Source organism: Dendrobates tinctorius, unplaced genomic scaffold, assembly GCF_039654945.1.
Source record: "Dendrobates tinctorius isolate UK_male_01 unplaced genomic scaffold, ASM3965494v1 ptg000152l, whole genome shotgun sequence".
NCBI lineage: Eukaryota > Metazoa > Chordata > Amphibia > Anura > Dendrobatidae > Dendrobates > Dendrobates tinctorius.
Window position 1 is genome coordinate 3218193 of NW_027361819.1, and position 21789 is coordinate 3239981.

The 21789-nt window shown below is 49.1% G+C and overlaps 1 protein-coding gene across 3 annotated transcripts in view; it reads right to left on the reverse strand.

Annotated features, from left to right (window-relative positions):
* Positions 1–21789, reverse strand: part of CDIPT (CDP-diacylglycerol--inositol 3-phosphatidyltransferase) — a 36537-nt gene that overhangs the window by 8724 nt on the left and 6024 nt on the right. The window contains exon 2 of one of the 3 annotated variants that reach the window (XM_073547392.1): positions 7508–7569. The exons of the other annotated variants lie outside the window; for them this stretch is intronic. The gene's annotated coding sequence lies outside the window, so the exon portion shown is untranslated. The remainder of the gene's footprint in view (positions 1–7507; positions 7570–21789) is intronic. 3 annotated transcript variants of the gene reach the window in all.

Sequence of the window (21789 nt, forward strand, 5' to 3'; positions counted from 1 at the left end):
GAGCTGCACTCACTATTCTGCTGGTGCAGTCACTGTGTACATACATTACATTACTGATCCTGAGTTACATCCTGTATTATACTCCAGAGGTGCACTCACTATTCTGCTGGTGCAGTCACTGTGTACATACATTACTTATCCTGAGTTACATCCTGTATTATACTGCAGAGCTGCACTCACTATTCTGCTGGTGCAGTCACTGTGTACATACATTACATTACTGACCCTGAGTTACATCCTGTATTATACCCCAGAGCTGCACTCACTATTCTGCTGGTGCAGTCATTGTGTACATACATTACATTACTGACCCTGAGTTACATCCTGTATTATATTGCAGAGCTGCACTCACTATTCTGCTGGTGCAGTCACTGTGTACATACATTACATTACTGATCCTGAGTTACCTCTTGTATTATACCCCAGAGCTGCACTCACTATTCTGCTGGTGCAGTCACTGTGTACATACATTACATTACTGATCCTGAGTTACCTCCTGTATTATACTCCAGAGCTGCACTCACTATTCTGCTGGTGCAGTCACTGTGTACATACATTACTGATCCTGAGTTACATCCTGTATTATACTCCAGAGCGGCACTCACTATTCTGCTGGTGCAGTCACTGTGTACATACATTACATTACTGATCCTGCGCTACCTCCTGTATTATACTCCGGAGCTGCACTCACTATTCTGCTGGTGCAGTCACTGTGTACATACATTACATTACTGATCCTGAGTTACCTCCTGTATTATACTCCAGAGCTGCACTCACTATTCTGCTGGTGCAGTCACTGTGTACATACATTACTGATCCTGAGTTACCTCCTGTATTATACTCCAGAGCTGCACTCACTATTCTGCTGGTGCAGTCACTGTGTACATACATTACATTACTGATACTGAGTTACATCCTGTATTATACTCCAGAGCCGCACTCACTATTCTGCTGGTGCAGTCACTGTGTACATACATTACATTACTGATCCAGAGTTACATCCTGTATTATACCCCAGAGCTGCACTCACTATTCTGCTGGTGCAGTCACTGTGTACATACATTACTGATCCTGAGTTACTACCTGTATTATACTCCAGAGCTGCACTCACTATTCTGCTGGTGCAGTCACTGTGTACATACATTACATTACTGATCCTGAGTTACATCCTGTATTATACCCCAGAGCTGCACTGACTATTGTGCTGGTGCAGTTACTGTGTACATACATTACATTACTGATCCTGAGTTACAACCTGTATTATACCCCAGAGCTGCACTCACTATTCTGCTGGTGCAGTCACTGTGTACATACATTACATTACTGATCCTGAGTTACAACCTGTATTATACCCCAGAGCTGCACTCACTATTGTGCTGGTGCAGTTACTGTGTACATACATTACATTACTGATCCTGAGTTACAACCTGTATTATACTCCAGAGCTGCACTCACTATTCTGCTGGTGCAGTCACTGTGTACATACATTACATTACTGATCCTGTGTTACATCCTGTATTATACCCCAGAGCTGCACTCACTATTCTGCTGGTGCAGTCACTGTGTACATACATTACATTACTGATCCTGAGTTACAACCTGTATTATACCCCAGAGCGGCACTCACTATTCTGCTGGTGCAGTCACTGTGTACATACATTACATTACTGATCCTGAGTTACATCCTGTATTATACTCCAGAGCTGCACTCACTATTCTGCTGGTGCAGTCACTGTGTACATACATTACATTACTGATCCTGAGTTACATCCTGTATTATACTCCAGAGCTGCACTCACTATTCTGCTGGTGCAGTCACTGTGTACATACATTACTGATCCTGAGTTACAACCTGTATTATACCCCAGAGCTGCACTCACTATTCTGCTGGTGCAGTCACTGTGTACATACATTACATTACTGATCCTGAGTTACATCCTGTATTATACTCCAGAGCTGCACTCACTATTCTGCTGGTGCAGTCACTGTGTACATACATTACTGATCCTGAGTTACATCCTGTATTATACCACAGAGCTGCACTCACTATTCTGCTGGTGCAGTCACTGTGTACATACATTACATTACTGATCCTGAGTTACATCCTGTATTATACTCCAGAGCTGCACTCACTATTCTGCTGGTGCAGTCACTGTGTACATACATTACATTACTGATCCTGAGTTACATCCTGTATTATACCACAGAGCTGCACTCACTATTCTGCTGGTGCAGTCACTGTGTACATACATTACATTACTGATCCTGAGTTACATCCTGTATTATACTCCAGAGCTGCACTCACTATTCTGCTGGTGCAGTCACTGTGTACATACATTACATTACTGATCCTGAGTTACATCCTGTATTATACTCCAGAGCTGCACTCACTATTCTGCTGGTGCAGTCACTGTGTACATACATTACATTACTGATCCTGAGTTACATCCTGTATTATACCCCAGAGCTGCACTCACTATTCTGCTGGTGCAGTCACTGTGTACATACATTACATTACTGATCCTGAGTTACATCCTGTATTATACTCCAGAGCTGCACTCACTATTCTGCTGGTGCAGTCACTGTGTACATACATTACATTACTGATCCTGAGTTACATCCTGTATTATACTCCAGAGCTGCACTCACTATTCTGCTGGTGCAGTCACTGTGTACATACATTACATTACTGATCCTGAGTTACATCCTGTATTATACCCCAGAGCTGCACTCACTATTCTGCTGGTGCAGTCACTGTGTACATACATTACATTACTGATCCTGAGTTACAGCCTGTATTATACCACAGAGCTGCACTCACTATTCTGCTGGTGCAGTCACTGTGTACATACATTACATTACTGATCCTGAGTTACAACCTGTATTATACCCCAGAGCTGCACTCACTATTCTGCTGGTGCAGTCACTGTGTATATACATTACATTACTGATCCTGAGTTACATCCTGTATTATACTCCAGAGCTGCACTCACTATTCTGCTGGTGGAGTCACTGTGTACATACATTACATTACTGATCCTGAGTTACAACCTGTATTATACCCCAGAGCTGCACTCACTATTCTGCTGGTGCAGTCACTGTGTACATACATTACATTACTGATCCTGAGTTACATCCTGTATTATACTCCAGAGCTGCACTCACTATTCTGCTGGTGCAGTCACTGTGTACATACATTACATTACTGATCCTGAGTTACATCCTGTATTATACCCCAGAGCTGCACTCACTATTCTGCTGGTGGAGTCACTGTGTACATACATTATATTACTAATCTTGTACTGATCCTGAGTTACATCCTGTATTATACTCCAGAGCTGCACTCACTATTCTGCTGGTGCAGTCACTGTGTACATACATTACATTACTGATCCTGAGTTACAACCTGTATTATACCCCAGAGCTGCACTCACTATTCTGCTGGTGCAGTTACTGTGTATATACATTACATTACTGATCCTGAGTTACATCCTGTATTATACCCCAGAGCTGCACTCACTATTCTGCTGGTGCAGTCACTGTGTACATACATTACATTACTGATCCTGAGTTACATCCTGTATCTCTTTTATTATAAAAATATCAAAAACACAATACATAAGACAGACAAAAACAACATTCCAGAAATCAAAAACCACGATACATGAACTAAAATAAACCACACCGAAAAAACTTGTGCAAATATTCTAGCTTACGACAGTCCATCTCTGAAGGACATAGTGCAGTGTCTCCAGGCTTTGCAGCCTGAGGGACCCCCAGCAGGAACCTCCAAAAAAAAACAAAGAAAACAAACAAAAATCCATTCCTTCACATTCAACCCCATTCACACCTTCACTCATGCTCCCATTCATTCCTATATACTGGATTTAAAACAGGAAAGTAAACACTTTTTCTGGCCCACTGCCTTAAACAGAAAAAACAGCCATCTTGGCAGACCCTCAACTACTTCCCCTCAACACAGCAAGAAACCACCCCCCTTTTTCCCTTTTTTTTTTTTTATATATATATTTTTTTTTTTATTTTTTTATTTATTTATTTTTTCCCACCACCCACACCACAGGTCCACAAGTTCGTAGCCTTTTCCACACCTAGGTCCATGAAAGTTTATGGCCTCAGAAAAAAACAAAAACAGCACCTCAGGGTCCAGGAAAGTTTATGGCCCGTCTCTACATTTCCTTATATATTTCACATGGTCCTTGGTGTAGTTCCCAGGCCATCTTCCTTCTGATCTTCGGCCCTTGATTTCTCAGGGTCCATTCCAGGGTCCAAACTTCCCCCCTCCCTCCCGCAAGAAACCCCCACCCAACCTGACTGTACCCCTTCCCCCTTTCCTAACTATAATATATACATTTTTTTAAAAGCACCATCCTAACGACATACATACAATACTGCATACATGTACAGATACACAAAAAGCACATACTGCACTTGTTATACACCCAAGATACGACCTGCTATAACCAGCGATAATATTACCCAAACAATAAGTATTAACCACATTTCCAAAAACCTTGCCACAGGCCCAAGTTTGGTGCCTGCAAGCCCAATATCCATTAAATTTCATGCTTCCAAAACAAAAAGCTAAAGTGACATGCACCAGCCCAACACCAGGAAAGGAGTTCTGGAGGCCCCATCCCTCACTAACACATTCACCCTGTCCCTCAACAACTAAGACTGTCCCTACTTCTGTCCCTATCTGTCCCTACCTGCCCCTACTCTACCTAACTTATCATAACTAACTCTCTATCTGTCCCTCAGTGCCTGTCCCTCCCTGTCCCTATCTGCCCCTAATTCTGTCCCTAACACCCAGTGAAACTTATGCTATCCCTACCCTCATTCACACGGAGCTAGCTCTCCCTTGAGTGCGTTTCTAAAAGGAGAGGCCCCTCCAAAGCCAAGAGGCCTTCCTCACACCCAACCTTTCGAACTCCAAAGAACGGACCTTCACCAGGTCACCCAAGATGTTTCCTACCACCTCATCCCTCGGGAGGGTTTTTTTCCGCGTCGAAACTAGGCACCGTGCATTCCAAGTGTAGAACCTAACCACTACACTGACTAGGAATAAAGTGCACGGGTCCCGGCCACCCAGGGATCTGAACGCTCCATAGGCCCACTCAGCGTAGGAGAGGGACGTCAGCCGCGGCCAACGTATGGAAGCACCCACCCTGTTGTAAACCTCTGCATTAAAGGGACAATGAAGCAGGAAGTGCTCCATGCTTTCCAGCACATCGCCACACTCCTCACGGGGACAACCCCGATCATCGGATTTCCTGCACTTCAAGTAATCCTTTACATACAGCCTCCCGTGGAAGCAACGCCAGGTCAAGTCCCAAAACTTCATGGGGATCCGCTTAGAATTTAAAAGCCCCAGCCCGACCTCCAGATCCCGGCCTGGGCAATCCTTAAGGGTCAGGGGCTTCTGGAAATGGGTCAACAGGACCCTCCTGTCAAGGCACTGCCTCGACATGGTCCTGATTTCCCACATTCCCAGACCCCACCGGCGGATCACCTTCAGAACCGGGGTAGCGTAAGCCGGGAGATGCCCATGAGGTGTGCGTAGGTCCTTCACCTGCCCTCCTGTCTCCCATTCCTGGAAGAAAGGCCAAAGCCAACCCTTGCAGGAGACTACCCACGGAGGAGCCCTCTCTAGCCAGAGGTTGGAGATGTTAGTCTTAAGAAAGGTGTTTACTAGAAACACCACCAGGTTGACCATACCCAACCCGCCTAGTCTCCTCGTACGGTATGTAACCTCCCTCTTGATTAGGTTAAGCCTATTCCCCCATAACAATTGGAAGAACAGGCTATAGACCCGTGTCCAGAGAGGTTCCGGCAAGATGCACACACTGCCCAGGTATATTAATAAAGGTAGCAGAAAGCCTTTAGCCAGGGCAACCCTTTCCCTCAGGGTTAAAGACCAACCCTTCCATTGGTCCACCTTTTGGGCGGCGATCTTAAGTCTGCCCTCCCAATTTTGCTGGGGGTAATCCCCGGGGCCAAATTCGATGCCTAGAATTTTGGCGGTGGCCTGGGGCCCTGGAAGGGTGTCCGGGAGATCAAACCTGGGATCTCCCCCTCCCAGCCAGAGACTTTCACACTTATCCCGGTTGATCATGGACTCGGATGCCTCCGAGTAGCGCACTACCTCCGACATGACCCAATCCGCCTCCCTTCTCGAGGACACGAAAAGGGAAACATCATCGGCATACGCCACCACCCTCAGAGAGGACCCAGAGCCCGCCTGGTCCATCCCGACTCCCGCCAACGGTCCACGATCTACCCTCCTTAGGAAGGGATCGATCGCGAACACGTATAAAAGCCGGCTCAGCGGACAGCCCTGACGGACCCCAGAACCCACCTCAAAAGGACGACCTGACCAACCGTTCACCAGCGGAAAAGTCTCAGCCCCTTGGTACAAGATCTCTAACCATTTTACAAACCTCCCAGGCAGACCATACCTCAAAAGGACGGACCAGAGGTACTCGTGGTTGACCCGGTCAAAGGCTTTCGCTTGATCTAATGACAGCAAGTACCCCCTCCAGTGACCTGCCCTACCCTGCTCCACTGCCTCTCGGACACCGAGCACAGCACTAAAAGTACTGCGGCCCGGAACAGAGCAATGCTGAGCCCCTGAAAGGAGCCGGGGTGCAAACTTCACCAGCCGATTAAACAGCACCTTGGCCAGAACCTTCCGGTCCGTATCGAGGAGCGCTATGGGACGCCAATTCTCGATACGGGACGGATCCTTACCCTTTGACAGAATAATGAGGGCTGACTTCCTCATTGAGTCGGGAAGAGTGCCCGAGGAGAGACACTCATTAAATAACCCTGTCAAGAGGGGGACCAAGGAGTCCCTAAAAGTCTTATAGAACTCGGATGTTAAGCCATCCGGACCTGGCGATTTCTTGGGCCGAAGCCCATCAATGGCCAGTCTCACTTCCTCTTCCCTGATTTCCTCTGCAAAAACACCAAGAGAGGGATCACCCCCTGGCTCAGGGACGGTTTCAGCCAGGAAAGCCGACATCCTGTCCCGATCCAGATCCTTCTTTTCCAAGAGGTGTGAGTAGAAGGATCTGACCACCTCCAGGATCCCTGATTTGGATCTGTTCAGGGACCCCGTACTGTCGATCAGTCCTGTCACCATCTTACAATTCACTGACATCTTACAGTTTCTGTAAGGGTCGGGTGAGCGGTACTTCCCGAAGTCCCTCTCAAAAACTAAAGATGTGTGTCTATCATACTGACACCTCTTGAGCAAAGATTTCACTCTGGAGATTTCCTCACGGTCACCTCCAGTCGAGACAAGCTGCTCGAGTTTCCTCCCCAGGGCCTGGTACAAGCGGTGCCTGTTCAGACTCCTGAGGCTCGAGAGCTGACGGAAGAACCCCGCCACCCGCTTTTTGAAGATCTCCCACCACTCTGACTTACTACTACAGAGATCCAACAGCGGTACCTGGCTCTGAAGAAAATCCTCGAAGGATTGTCTCACCTCCGCTTCTTCCAGCAGGGACGAATTGAGCTTCCACAGCCCTCTTCCCATCCGATGAGTCTCTGCAACATTCAGAGAAAAGAAAATTAGACAGTGATCGGAGAACTCCACCTCAACGGCGGACACAGCAGAAAAGATGGCGTCCTCCTTCAAAAAAAACCTGTCTATTCTAGACCTACAGCTACCCCTATGGTAGGTGAAACCTCCGTGACCTGGGGTGTGCCGGATGTGGACATCCACCAGGCGAGCTTCGCTGGCTATGCTATTCAACGCGACGCTATCATAAGCCAGGCGATCTCCGGGACCCCCCCGGTCACGGGACCTCGTAATGGTGTTGAAGTCCCCACCGAAGACCACCTGCCGGCTCGTAAAAAGAAAGGGCTTGATCCTCAGGAAGAGACATTTGCAGTCCCACTTGGACTGCGGGCCGTAGATGTTGATGAGCCGGAGCTCTTGTCCCCTCATGAAGACATCTAGGATCAGGCACCTCCCCATTTCCAACTCAGTAACCCGTCGGCATTCAACAGCTGCAGTCTTAAAAAGGACTGCAACTCCGCTATACGGCTCGGCCGCAAGAGACCAGTATGAGGGCCCGCACCTCCACTCCCTCCGTGCTTTATAGATGGCCCCCATGTCTGTTAGTCTGGTCTCTTGCAAGAATAAAATTTCTGCCTCAATCCGGGAGAAAAAATCAAAGGCCGTGAAGCGAGCCGCATCTGACTTTATGCTGGCAACATTAATAGATGCCAGCGTCAACAGGGCGAGTTCCGCCATCATGGGTGATCAAGTTGGATGGCCAACTTCTTACCACTGCTATCACCTCCACCTGGGGAGGGGTCGGACACCTTCCTTTTCAGGGAAGCTCCCGTTGTGTCCATCCCACCCCCCGCGGTGTCCTCGCCCCCGGGTTCCAGGTCTGTCCCCCCCCCCAGGAGGAACACTGCCCCCTGAGGGACGGACCCCACCATCCCCCGAAGGACCCTCCGGTGGTACCCCCGGCCCATCATCCGAGCTTCCGAGGACGCTGAACCGGTTGGAGAGATCAATCAGAGGGGGGTCAGCGGGCCCTTCCATGCGCACCCTGGTGGTCGGGGGCGGGGGAGATTTTGAAGGCTTGCCAGCCTTCTTCCCCACCGATTTGTTACGATTGGCACGTTTACTTTTGCCACCCGCTGCTGTAGGCTGCTCCTGGACCTCCTCATCAACACTTTCATACTGTGAGGACCCGTCCGAGTCAGCCGCTTTATCCTCCCTCTCCATCCTCCTGATCTCCTCTCTCACCACACTCTCCCTCAGGACCTCAGAGGCTTTTGCCACGGGCCTGGAAGGAGGAGCAGGCATCGACCCGGTTGCCCGAGACTTCACCTGCCCCCCACCCCCATGGTGTTTTTCTTGCCTCCGCACATACGCGGGGCCCTCACCTTGGCATTGCCCTTCCTCACCGGTCCCTCAGCCCCTTCCCCTCCGCCACCACCTGCCACAGCTGCAGGAGCGCCGCCAGAGGTTTCTCCCTCACGGACTCCTCCCGCCGGGCCTGCAGCGGCATTAGAAAAGGAGCGAGGGCAGCGGCTGAGAGGGTGACCTAGGTCACCACACAAGTGACACCGAATGTCTTTACACGAGGCGGCCAGATGACCTACCCCACCACACAAGGCACATTTCTGTACCTTGCAGCTAGCGCTGAAGTGAGTGGGGTCGCCGCACTTGTGGCAGACCCTCGGTTGCCCCTGGTAGAAGACCAGGATCCTGTCCCTTCCCAGGAACGCCGAGGAAGGGATGTGGGTGACCGTGCCGCCGGAAACCTTCAGTTTAACCATGAAGGTCCAGCCCCCCGACCAGATGCCGAATTCGTCCCTGTTCTTTTTGGGGACCTCGGTGACTTCCCCGTAACGGGAAAGCCACGTCATAATGTCCACGCCGGCAAGTGACTCGTTACAAGTGACCACGGTCACTCGCTTGACGGAATTTTGGCGAGACACCGCTTGCGCAACGAAGTCTCGCCATCCGGGCTCTTCCCGCACCAGCTCATAGTTAGACCAGAAGAGCTCAAGCCCCTCTGGCCGCACAAAGCTGACGTCGAAGAAGCGGGACGCCAAAGGATGTATCAGGGCAAAGACGTCATTCGCCCCGAAGCCCATCTTAAGGAGGAGCTCCACCACCTTGCTCCTAGGTGGACAAGCTTCACTGCCCCCCCACCTAAGATAGACCACATTCCTCCTTTGCGGCCCCTGCCCGACTGTGGGGAGAGACCAAACAGTCCCTCCCTCCCTTTGGTTTTGGAAGGCAGCAAGGCCGTGTCTCTCTATCCAGAAAGACAAGTCCACTGTCCTCCCCTCTACCACTATCGACATTTCTCCTTTTTTGAGGGCCTCCAGCAAACGGTGGTGCAAAGCGCCGTCCCTGGAGCCCGGAGGCGAGGAGACCCCCCCAGGACCACCCCGATCCCCAGCCGCGGCCCCCGCATAACTATGTTGGGGTCTTGCGGCCAGGGGGGCAGACGGGCCAGCCGTCCCACCACTACCACCACTTGTGCCAGCACTCTCATTCGTCCTCCCAATCACTCTCCCATTCACTCTTTTATTATTTGTATTCACTCCAGCACACTCACCCACATTCACAGTAGCACTCACTCCCTCATCCATGTCACTCATATCACCATTCACTTCAGCAAACATCTCCTCAAATATGTCCACTCCGCTTTCATACTCACTCTCACTCGCACAATTGGTGAACATAGCAACATTATTTACATTTCCCGAACCAGTGTAGTTCCTCTCTTTGCCTGCTGGGGGCCCTGAGCTCTCTTGCTGGGAGCTACTCCAGCTCCTGTCCAGGAGCGCCGCTGCCCCTTTAAATGCCTCAGTGCTGATGACATCATGCACTCTGCCCTGGCTGGGCCTAGGAGCAGCAGCAGCTCCTGGTTTCAGCTCCATTTTTTTTTTCTTTTCCTGAGTTTTCATTGCTCTGGGCAGGGACGGCCACTGGCACCGCTCCCTGCCCTGCACTTTTCTTCACCCCCACCGCCGGCTTGCCAGGGAGCGCCAGAGTCCCCGCACCCCCAGATGAAGGTAGGTGGGCCGGGGACCCCGACAACTCCCCGCCAGCTTTTGGGGGCAGCACAGCATTACTTGGAAGGGTGGGTGGGACAGAGGGCAGCGGGCCCGCAGTGGCCACGCCCCCCCGCCGGTCGCAGCCACCCCAGGCAGAGCCGCGGCCCCCTGCGAGGCCACAGCCCCCCCGGGTGACGCGAGCACAGCGGGCAGAGCCGCGACCACGCCCCCCCACCAGTCACAGCCACCACGGGCAGAGCAGCGACCCCTTGCGAGGCCACGCCCCCCGGGCGACACAGACGCAGCGGGTGGGGCGACGCCGGAGGACATGCCCCCCCCCCCGCACGCCACAGCCTTTGCAGGCCGGGCAACACTCGGGGAGGCCACGCCCCCCTCATGGACCACCGCCGCCACCCTATGCCCACCACTTGAGACAGGCAAGGCCGGCCACTCCCCCTCGTCGCCCAGCGGCGGCGGAGCCCCCTGCACGGACCCCTTTTTGGGAGACCCCGCTCTCACCACAGGCGCCAACATGGGAGCGACCAGCACTTTGCACCGCCTCAGCTGCTGCTTGATGTTCTGTTCGCCCTTCCTAGGCTTCTGGACCCCCACTAGCGATCCAGACTTAGCGGATCCGTACGTGGGGGGTCCAGAAGCCCCAGCACTCGCCGCCGGAGGTGCGGCCCTGGCTGTACCAACTTTACCTGGTGCCAGGCCAGCCCCCCCTGCCACCGAGGGCTGAGCCTGGACACCACCACCAACACCACAACCAGCACCGACCTCCATGTCGCTGCCCTGGTCTGAACTGTCACCAGATGCGACAGTCAGGTCACAACAGTCATCTCTCTCCCCGCTCCCTCGCTGCGGACCCACCACAGGGCCCGAGCCGGGGTGGGTAGCGGGTTCCACACAGCGGGACAGAGGGGCCCCAGGAAGAGGAGCAAAAACCAGTTGTTCCTCCACGCCTTCAGAGGCCTTACGCCTGCGCCTCCTGTTTCTCCTCTTCCCGGTTGCCTCATCCTCCGGGCAGACCTCATACCCAAACAACAGCGTGCCAAACCGTGCTGGGGATTCCGTCTGCCGTACTTGTTTAAGGATGAGGCAGCCCCCCTCAGAACTACTCCCGCTCCCTCCATCCTCCCCCTCGCTCCCGCTTTCCTCCGCGTTACTGGAGTCCAGCGGGAGGGCCACCTGCTCGGGGGCTATCCCGCTGCATGTTACCTGACTCACGCTGGTGTCCGCCAGGTCTTCAGGTGGAGGTGGCCCGGATGTGGTGTGGGCGCCATCTTGCTCTTCCTCCTCCTCGCTTTCCTCCACCTGGACGGGGACTCCTGACCCCCCAGGAGACCCACCGGCCATGGCCCTGAACCGGTCCTCGTTCTGCAGCTTCTCCTGGAAGGGGCCGCTGCCGGCCATGATGGTACTTCGCCGGTCCTCCAGGGCCCGAATCTCCCCTTTCAGGCCCGCTTGACCGTGGCGGTGACCTCCGCTCTCTTTGAGGCAGGGAGCCTGTTTTTACTGATGACCCGGGCTCCCTCCATCTCCCCCCGGAGTCTCCTGAGCTGCTTGCCGGCCTCCTCGTACTTGGAGAGGTGGGCATGAATGCGGGAGGCATAGGTGGTAGCTGGCTCTCCCGCAACCTTGGAGCCCCAGATGTTAAGGGGGGGCCCTGCCTCACCTCTGCCGGCTGCTGCACCTCCGGGGGAAGGGCCCGCCACAGCCTTCACTTCAGGTGTCCCGGACCCTGGAGCCTTGCGGCCCCCTGGGGTCCGCTTTTTCCCCATCTCTGGGACTGTCTGGCTGTGCCTTGGGCCTCCTGATGGTGGATGAGGCCCCCCCACCCCCAGCTGGCTTGCCGGAGGGTGGGAGCCAGGGGCACAGCCCCGGCGCTCAGTCCCAGGGAGAGTCCTCTTTCCTGGGAAGGGGGCAGATGGAAAGTCCTTGCAGGAAAAAAAACCTCCCTTCCCAGGAGCTTAGCAAAACCCCAGCCTGCAGAGGCTCAGCTGCGACGCTCCTCCTCTTCTGGGGTGTGTCCAGAGCTGCACTCACTATTCTGCTGGTGCAGTCACTGTGTACATATATTACATTACTGATCCTGAGTTACATCCTGTATTATTCAATGTCAGCAAGCAGTTAATCCTGTTCTAAGTCTTATCCTCCTATATATTCAGACATAGCTTGGGGATAGCATTTATGCAGGGGGCATTTATGCACACTTTATCCAAGTACTGGCAGTTATAACATGGCAGTTGGGCAGGAGACAGGTAAGACAATTATATACATCTACTCCCTGTACATTTGGAGTACAAGAAATATATACCATATGCATTTGTGTAATTTTAATCCTGGCCGCTGCATTCACACACATCCACCGCCCTGGCATTAACTCTATACACTCCATCCACATTGGCCCCTCGCTTCTTTCCTCTCCTATGTATAGCACTCATGCTCTTTTCACATTGTTAAACTGCACAGATCCAGTCAGTCCCACCATTCAACATCAGAGACGCTCTCACAAATCACTTAACCATCTGCTCACTCTTTCTATCCTCCTTCTCCTAGTCGCAGGAGACATTGCTCCCAACCCTGGTCCCCCATTTTATAGAAAGTCAAACCTCCCGACTGCTACACTCAGAAACCCCTCTAATCTTATTAATATTCCCTGCATGCCATCTGTCTCTCTTAATTGTGCACTTTGGAATTCTCGCTCAGTGTGTAACAAACTCTCCTTCATCCATGACTTCTTCCTTTCTAATTCTCTTAACCTCCTGGCTCTTACTGAAACCTGGATCAAGCAGTCAGACACTACCGCTGCTGCTGCTCTTTCATACAGGGGGCTACACTTCTCTCATACCCCAAGATCAGACAATAGAGCAGGTGGAGGCGTTGGTCTGCTCCCATCACCAAAATGTACCTTTCAGGTTATCCCTCAAGTACCCTCACTTGTCTTCCCTTCTTTTGAGGTCCATGCCGTCAGACTCTACACCCCCTTCTCCATGCAAGTGGCGGTGGTGTATCGTCCCCCCGGCCCCTCCCATCAGTTCCTGGATCATTTTGCCACTTGGCTTCCACATTTTCTCTCCTGTGACATCCCTACCCTCATCATGGGAGATTTCAACATCCCCATTGCTCTTCCCCTCTCATCATCTGCTACTCACCTTTTATCTCTAACCTCCTCATTTTGCTTTTCGCAGCTTACTAATTCTCCAACGCATGAAGACGGAAACTCCCTCGACTTGGTCTTCTCTCGGCTTTGTGCAGTGGATGATTTTGCAAACTCCCCTCTCCCGCTCTCTGACCACAATCTTCTTTCATTCTCTATTAAGAACTGCCAGGCTGCTCAGGTCACCCCCACTGTCCAGACTTATAGAAACATACAGGCCATTAACACCCAGAAACTTCTGAAGAACTTGCAGTCTTCATTGGCCCCTATCTCCTCCCTCTCATGTCCTGATTCTGCATTGAAGCATTACAATGAAACACTTCAAACTGCCCTGGATGAATTTGCACCCCCTATAAATAGAACACCACAACGCAGACGGCGACAACCCTGGCACACGGTGCAAACACGTTTCCTGCAGCGGTGCTCCAGGTGCGCCGAACGTCTGTGGAGAAAATCCAATCTACCCGAAGATTTCATCCATTTTAAGTTTATGCTTAGAACATACAACACTGCCCTTCACCTCTCCAAACAAACCTATTTCAACACCCTCATCACCTCACTGTCCAATAACCCGAAACGTCTCTTTGACACTTTTCATTCTCTACTCAATCCAAGAGTACAGGCCCCAACCACAGAGCTCCGAGCTGACGATCTGGCCAATTACTTCAAAGAAAAAATTGACCAGATCCGACAGGAAATTATCTCCAAATCCCCTCATACCATGCACCGTCCTCCCTCCCCCACTGCATCTAACTCACTCTCTGACTTTGAACCAGTCACAGAAGAAGAAGTAAGCAGGCTCCTTGCATCTTCTCGCCCAACTACTTGCACCAGTGACCCCATTTCCGTCACATCTCCTCCAGTCCCTTTCCCCTGCTGTCACCCCTCACCTAACTAAAATATTTAACCTCTCTCTCTCTTCTGGTATTTTTCCCTCCTCATTTAAGCATGCCATCATACATCCACTACTTAAAAAACCATCCCTCGACCAAAACTGTGCCGCTAACTATAGACCTGTCTCTAATCTTCCCTTCATCTCTAAACTCCTGGAACGCCTGGTCCACTCCCGTCTTATCCGCTATCTCTCAGAAAACTCTCTTCTCGACCCTCTCCAATCCGGTTTCCGCTCTTTACACTCCACTGAAACTGCCCTCACTAAAGTCTCTAATGATCTGCTAACAGCTAAATCAAATGGTCACTACTCCATGCTAATTCTCTTGGATCTCTGCAGCATTCGACACTGTGGATCATCAGCTCCTCCTCACTATGCTCCGTTCCATTGGCCTCAAGGACACCGTTCTCTCCTGGTTCTCCTCCCATCTCTCTGACCGCTCCTTTACTGTTTCTTTTGCTGGTTCCTCCTCCTCTCACCTTCCCCTTACTGTTGGGGTTCCTCAAGGATCGGTTCTAGGCCCCCTCCTCTTCTCCTTGTACACTGCCCCTATTGGTCAAACAATCAGTAGATTTGGTTTCCAGTACCATCTCTATGCTGATGACACCCAATTATACGCTTCTTCTCCTGACATCACGCCAGCCTTTCTAGAAAACACTGGCGATTGTCTAAACGCTGTGTCTAATATCATGTCCTCACTATATCTGAAACTGAACCTCTCAAAGACTGAACTCCTTGTGTTTCCTCCCGCTACTAATGTACCTATACCCGACATTGCCATTTCTGTGTGTGGCTCCACTATGACTCCCCAGCAACAGGCCCGCTGTCTTGGGGTCATACTTGATTCCGAGCTTTCCTTTGTCCCCCACATTCGATCACTGGCTCGCTCTTGTCATCTGCACCTCAAAAACATTTCTAGAATTCGACCTTTTCTTACTTTTGACTCCACAAAAACTCTTACTGTTTCTCTTATTCATTCTCGTCTCGACTATTGTAACTCTCTTCTAATCGGTCTCCCTCTTACCAAACTCTCCCCTCTCCAATCTGTCTTGAATGCTGCAGCCAGGATCATATTCCTCACCAATCGTTACACCGATGCCTCTACCTTGTGCCAGTCATTACACTGGCTACCCATCCACTCCAGAATTCAGTATAAACTTATTACCCTCACCCACAAAGCCTTCCATGGCTCAGCACCACCCTACATCTCCTCCCTTGTTTCAGTATACCACCCTACCCGCGCCCTCCGTTCTGCTGATGACCTGAGGTTAGTATCCTCAATAGTCAGAACCTCCCACTCCCGTCTCTAAGACTTTACACGTGCTGCGCCAATTCTTTGGAATGCACTTCCCAGGTCAATACGATTAGTCCCCAATCCCCACAATTTTAAGCGTGTCCTGAAAACGCATTTATTCAGACTGGCCTATCGCCTCAACACATTAACCTAACCTATCCCTGTGTGGCACAGCCAAAAATTTTACCATAACCAGGTTCCCAGCATCATGTTCCCACATGCTTTATGCATCCATTAGCCCTCTGTCTGTACTGTTACACACTTAACATTATGGCTGGTCCATACAATCAGGGCAACTGTTACCACCCACCTTTCGTGTCTCCCTCTTTCCTCATAGACTGTAAGCTTGCGAGCAGGACCCTCACTCCTCTTGGTATCTGTTATAATCTATGTGATTATTGTTATGCTGTAATGTCTATTGTCTGTACAACCTCTGAAATGTAAAGTGCTGCGGAATATGTCGGCGCTATAAAAAAAATAAAATTTATTATTATTATTATTATACCCCAGAGCTGCACTCACTATTCTGCTGGTGCAGTCACTGTGTACATACATTACATGACTGATCCTGAGTTACATCCTGTATTATACCCCAGAGCTGCACTCACTATTCTGCTGGTGCAGTCACTGTGTACATACATTACATGACTGATCCTGAGTCACATCCTATATTATACTCCAGAGCTGCACTCACTATTCTGCTGGTGCAGTCACTGTGTACATAGATTACATTACTGATCCTGAGTTACATCCTATATTAAACTCCAGAGCTGCACTCACTATTCTGCTGGTGCAGTCACTGTGTACATACATTACATGACTGATCCTGAGTTACATCCTATATTATACTCCAGAGCTGCACTCACTATTCTGCTGGTGCAGTCACTGTGTACATACATTACATGACTGATCCTGAGTTACATCCTGTATTATACTCCAGAGCTGCACTCACTATTCTGCTGGTGCAGTCACTGTGTACATACATTACATGACTGATCCTGAGTCACATCCTATATTATACTCCAGAGCTGCACTCACTATTCTGCTGGTGCAGTCACTGTGTACATAGATTACATTACTGATCCTGAGTTACATCCTATATTATACTCCAGAGCTGCACTCACTATTCTGCTGGTGCAGTCACTGTGTACATACATTACATGACTGATCCTGAGTTACATCCTGTATTATACTCCAGAGCTGCACTCACTATTCTGCTGGTGCAGTCACTGTGTACATACATTACATGACTGATCCTGAGTCACATCCTATATTATACTCCAGAGCTGCACTCACTATTCTGCTGGTGCAGTCACTGTGTACATACATTACATGACTGATCCTGAGTTACATCCTGTATTATACTCCAGAGCTGCACTCACTATTCTGCTGGTGCAGTCACTGTGTACATACATTACATTACTGATCCTGAGTTACCTCCTGTATTATACCCCAGAGCTGCACTCACTATTCTGCTGGTGCAGTCACTGTGTACATACATTACATTACTGATCCTGAGTTACATCCTGTATTATACCCCAGAGCTGCACTTACTATTCTGCTGGTGCAGTCATTGTGTACATACATTACATTACTGATCCTGAGTTACCTCCTGTATTATACTCCAGAGCTGCACTCACTATTCTGCTGGTGCAGTCGCTGTGTACATACATTACATTATTGATCCTGAGTTACATCCTGTATTATACTCCAGAGCTGCACTCACTAATCTGCTGGTGCAGTCACTGTGTACATACATTACTGATCCTGAGTTACCTCCTGTATTATACTCCAGAGCTGCACTCACTATTCTGCTGGTGCAGTCGCTGTGTACATACATTACATTACTGATCCTGAGTTACCTCCTGTATTATACCCCAGAGCTGCACTCACTATTCTGCTGGTGCAGTCACTGTGTACATACATTACTGATCCTGAGTTACCTCCTGTATTATACCCCAGAGCTGCACTCACTATTCTGCTGGAGCAGTCACTGTGTACATACATTACTGATCCTGAGTTACATCCTGTATTATACTCCAGAGCTGCACTCACCATTCTGCTGGTGCAGTCACTGTGTACATACATTACATTACTGATCCTGAGTTACATCCTGTATTATACTCAAGAGCTGCACTCACTATTCTGCTGGTGCAGTCACTGTGTACATACATTACATTACTGATCCTGAGTTACATCCTGTATTATACCCCAGAGCTGCACTCACTATTCTGCTGGTGCAGTCACTGTGTACATACATTACATTACTGATCCTGAGTTACATCCTGTATTATACCCCAGAGCTGCACTCACTATTCTGCTGGAGCAGTCACTGTGTACATACATTACTGATCCTGAGTTACATCCTGTATAATACTCCAGAGCTGCACTCACCATTCTGCTGGTGCAGTCACTGTGTACATACATTACATTACTGATCCTGAGTTACATCCTGTTTTATACCCCAGAGCTGCACTCACTATTCTGCTGGTGCAGTCACTGTGTACATACATTACATTACTGATCCTGAGTTATATCCTGTATTATACCCCAGAGCTGCACTCACTATTCTGCTGGAGCAGTCACTGTGTACATACATTACTGATCCTGAGTTACATCCAGTATTATACTCCAGAGCTGCACTCACTATTCTGCTGGTGCAGTCACTGTGTACATACATTACATTACTGATCCTGAGTTACCGCCTGTATTATACCCCAGAGCTGCACTCACTATTCTGCTGGAGCAGTCACTGTGTACATACATTACTGATCCTGAGTTACATCCTGTATTATACTCCAGAGCTGCACTCACCATTCTGCTGGTGCAGTCACTGTGTACATACATTACATTACTGATCCTGAGTTACATCCTGTATTATACTCCAGAGCTGCACTCACTATTCTGCTGGTGCAGTCACTGTGTACATACATTACATTACTGATCCTGAGTTACATCCTGTATTATACCCCAGAGCTGCACTCACTATTCTGCTGGTGCAGTCACTGTGTACATACATTACATTACTGATCCTGAGTTATATCCTGTATTATACCCCAGAGCTGCACTCACTATTCTGCTGGAGCAGTCACTGTGTACATACATTACTAATCCTGAGTTACATCCCGTATTATACTCCAGAGCTGCACTCACTATTCTGCTGGTGCAGTCACTGTGTACATACATTACATTACTGATCCTGAGTTACATCCTGTATTATACTCCAGAGCTGCACTCACTATTCTGCTGGTGCAGTCACTGTGTACATACATTACATGACTGATCCTGAGTTACATCCTATATTATACTCCAGAGCTGCACTCACTATTCTGCTGGTGCAGTCACTGTGTACATACATTACATGACTGATCCTGAGTTACATCCTGTATTATACTCCAGAGCTGCACTCACTATTCTGCTGGTGCAGTCACTGTGTACATACATTACATTACTGATCCTGAGTTACCTCCTGTATTATACCCCAGAGCTGCACTCACTATTCTGCTGGTGCAGTCACTGTGTACATACATTACATTACTGATCCTGAGTTACATCCTGTATTATACCCCAGAGCTGCACTCACTATTCTGCTGGTGTAGTCACTGTGTACATACATTACATTACTGATCCTGAGTTACATCCTGTATTATACTCCAGAGCTGTACTCACTATTCTGCTGGTGCAGTCACTGTGTACATACATTACTGATCCTGAGTTACACCCTGTATTATACCCCAGAGCTGCACTCACTATTCTGCTGGTGCAGTCATTGTGTACATACATTACATTACTGATCCTGAGTTACCTCCTGTATTATACTCCAGAGCTGCACTCACTATTCTGCTGGTGCAGTCGCTGTGTACATACATTACATTACTGATCCTGAGTTACCGCCTGTATTATACCCCAGAGCTGCACTCACTATTCTGCTGGTGCAGTCACTGTTTACATACATTACTGATCCTGAGTTACATCCTGTATTATACTCCAGAGCTGCACTCACCATTCTGCTGGTGCAGTCACTGTGTACATACATTACCGATCCTGAGTTACATCCTGTATTATACCCCAGAGCTGCACTCACTATTATGCTGGTGCAGTCACTGTGTACATACATTACATTACTGATCCTGAGTTACATCCTGGATTATAATCCAGAGCTGCACTCACTATTCTGCTGGTGCAGTCACTGTGTACATACATTACATTACTGATCCTGAGTTACATCCTGTATTATACTCCAGAGCTGCACTCACTATTCTGCTGGTGCAGTCACTGTGTATATACATTACATTACTGATCCTGAGTTACATCCTGGATTATACTCCAGAGCTGCACTCACTATTCTGCTGGTGCAGTCACTGTGTACATACATTACATTACTGATCCAGAGTTACCTCCTGTATTATACTCCAGAGCTGCACTCACTATTCTGCTGGTGCAGTCACTGTGTACATACATTACATTACTGATCCTGAGTTACATCCTGTATTATACTCCAGAGCTGCACTCACTATTCTGCTGGTGCAGTCACTGTGTACATACATTACATTACTGATCCTGAGTTACATCCTGTATTATACCCCAGAGCTGCACTCACTATTCTGCTGGTGGAGTCACTGTGTACATACATTACTGATCCTGAGTTACATCCTGTATTATACTCCAGAGCTGCACTCACTATTCTGCTGGTGCAGTCACTGTGTACATACATTATATTACTGATCCAGAGTTACCTCCTGTATTATACTCCAGAGCTGCACTCACTATTCTGCTGGTGCAGTCACTGTGTACATACATTACATTACTGATCCTGAGTTACATCCTGTATTATACCCCAGAGCTGCACTCACTATTCTGCTGGTGCAGTCACTGTGTACATACATTATATTACTGATCCTGAGTTACATCCTGTATTATACCCCAGAGCTGCACTCACTATTCTGCTGGTGCAGTCACTGTGTACATACATTACATTACTGATCCTGAGTTACATCCTGTATTATACCCCAGAGCTGCACTCACTATTCTGCTGGTGGAGTCACTGTGTACATACATTACTGATCCTGAGTTACATCCTGTATTATACTCCAGAGCTGCACTCACTATTCTGCTGGTGCAGTCACTGTGTACATACATTATATTACTGATCCAGAGTTACCTCCTGTATTATACTCCAGAGCTGCACTCACTATTCTGCTGGTGCAGTCACTGTGTACATACATTACATTACTGATCCTGAGTTACATCCTGTATTATACCCCAGAGCTGCACTCACTATTCTGCTGGTGCAGTCACTGTGTACATACATTACATTACTGATCCTGAGTTACATCCTGTATTATACTCCAGAGCTGCACTCACTATTCTGCTGGTGCAGTCACTGTGTACATACATTACATTACTGATCCTGAGTTACATCCTGTATTATACTCCAGAGCTGCACTCACTATTCTGCTGGTGCAGTCACTGTGTACATACATTACATTACTGATCCTGAGTTACATCCTGTATTATACTCCAGAGCTGCACTCACTATTCTGCTGGTGCAGTCACTGTGTACATACATTACATTACTGATCCTGAATTACATCCTGTATTATACTCCAGAGCTGCACTCACTATTCTGCTGGTGCAGTCACTGTGTACATACATTACATTACTGATCCTGAATTACATCCTGTATTATACTCCAGAGCTGCACTCACTATTCTGCTGGTGCAGTCACTGTGTACATACATTACATTACTGATCCTGAGTTACATCCTGTATTATACCCCAGAGCTGCACTCACTATTCTGCTGGTGGAGTCACTGTGTACACACATTACATTACTGATCCTGAGTTACATCCTGTATTATACTCCAGAGCTGCACTCAGTAT